The sequence below is a fragment of the Ipomoea nil genome, unplaced genomic scaffold (assembly GCF_001879475.1).
Source record: "Ipomoea nil cultivar Tokyo-kokei standard unplaced genomic scaffold, Asagao_1.1 scaffold3054, whole genome shotgun sequence".
Classification (NCBI taxonomy): domain Eukaryota; kingdom Viridiplantae; phylum Streptophyta; class Magnoliopsida; order Solanales; family Convolvulaceae; genus Ipomoea; species Ipomoea nil.
Window position 1 is genome coordinate 233857 of NW_017619482.1, and position 2002 is coordinate 235858.

The 2002-nt window shown below is 34.7% G+C and overlaps 1 long non-coding RNA gene across 1 annotated transcript; it reads right to left on the reverse strand.

The window, feature by feature from the left end:
- Window positions 1-936: 936 nt before the first annotated feature.
- LOC109163980 lies at window positions 937-1789 on the reverse strand. Its single transcript, XR_002051367.1, has 3 exons — window positions 1508-1789; window positions 1207-1335; window positions 937-1053 (listed from the first exon to the last, which is right to left on the reverse strand). It is a non-coding gene; the product is annotated as an uncharacterized LOC109163980 (long non-coding RNA).
- Between the last annotated feature and the right edge of the window lie 213 nt (window positions 1790-2002).

The window sequence follows — 2002 nt, forward strand, 5'->3', positions numbered from 1 at the left end:
TGTTTTGATATAAAATTTGCAGTTCATATGCGCAACATGTCTCCGCCGTCCACTCTACATTCTTTTAATATGTCAAATATGTCAACTTCAACGTCTTTATCACGCCAACCATTAATTGATGTATCAAATGGTAATTTTTATTACACTATTCACTATTTGTTCCATCTTTATTTTTTTTTTATTATAAGGAAGGGGGATACCCTACATATACACACTACTTGCCTCAACCGAGGTTCAAACCCATCACCTCCCACCTAGGGGAGCAACCCGATACCAGTGGCTACAAGCCACTTGGTTGTTCCATTTTTATTAGTGTTATTCTGTTGCCACAACTTTTTAACATTATTATAACAATAAATAACAATTTATTATATTTTATCCAGTGCAAAGACCATCACATCCTCAATCTAATTGTGCTTTGCGCACTAGTACAGATCTGCACATCCGCTACCCTTGTAAAGGGTTATCCGCTACCCTTGTACAAGGGTAGCGGATACTAGGGTCGCTGAAAACCTTGAGTTTTCCGCTACCCTTTAACAAGGGTAGCAGAAAGTTAAGCACCCGCTACCCTTCTATTATAGAAGGGTGGCAGATTCTCTTTATTTTTTAAAGCATCCACTACCCTTCTTTAAACAGAAGGGTAGCGGATTTGTTTTTTTAAATTAAAAAAAAATTCATTATTATATTTAAATTTCCTAATTCTTTCAAAATCCTATACAGAATTCATACACTACATATCAACATAATATTAACCATCAACACAATTTTATCAACAAACCATCAAAACACAATATTATCAACATACTATATTATAAATACAATATTATCAATACGCAAGCTCATACATGCTGATGGCTACAGCGTTAATCCATCCTTAATGAGTATACCTGCCTAACGTTCTGTCTTTGATATTTATATGAGCTAATAACTTAATGAACTTGAAAAGCTACATTGCGATGTCTCCAAGCTTCTTCTAATGTCCCCACCATATCTTTTGGCATGGCTATAGTGTATGTTATGATGAGATTCAGTTACAACATCAAAGTCTGGGACCTATCAAGGTAATGATCTATTATTAGTAAATTTGTGATTGAAGCTGAAAGGAGAAAGCATTTGCATAATGACCTAAGAAAGAACTGATCAAGAAAGTCTATTGAACAAAATAAAACACTCCATAAAAACTAGCACTTACATTATTTGTCTTACCTTTAACTCTTTTGACCTGGCTTTCTTTGATAGTGCCCTTATGCAAATGCAAACTTTCCGAACATTTCTTTTTTCAACATCTGATGGGGAGAAGAGATCGATAACATTCAATCCCAAAATTTTGCTGATCTACACGAACAGGGGAACTAGTAACATTCACCACCACAACTTATTATCATTGAAAGATTAAAGTGAAAAAGAGCCATTTACTTTCATGCTACTGTGAAAAAGAGCCATTTACTTTCATTGCATTCATTATGCTTTCCAAAAAGAAATCTAATAACTAAACTTATAGACTCACTTTGATGAAGGATGAAAGACTGAGGCAGCAAACCATCCTTGTGTGCATCCGATAAGATTATGAGTATTGACTGTCTCCCATAAGATATTGTAAAGCTCTAGTAAATGCTCTGCAAACAAGTATTACCAGGTCAGGATTTTCTAGTCACTCACCACAGTGATTTTGCATGAATTTATTTTCAAACCAAAAGTATAGAAGAAGAAACATATATGATTAAACATCAACCAGGCAAATCGTTCAACTGTTCAAGCTCAAGTACTATGTCCAATTCCAATAATCTTAACACCAGATAGCAGAGTTTGCAAAAAGTTCCAACAATTACAAATCAAGACCACAAATTTCAGCAGAAAAGATCACAAATGAGAGCCCTAAATTCTGCGGAACTTAATAATCGCACGATTAAAACACTAAGAACACGATTAAAGTGCGTGCTTTTGCGCATGGCATAAGATTCAAAGATGAGTAAAACGTAGTACAACTGCCAAAATTCAAAAT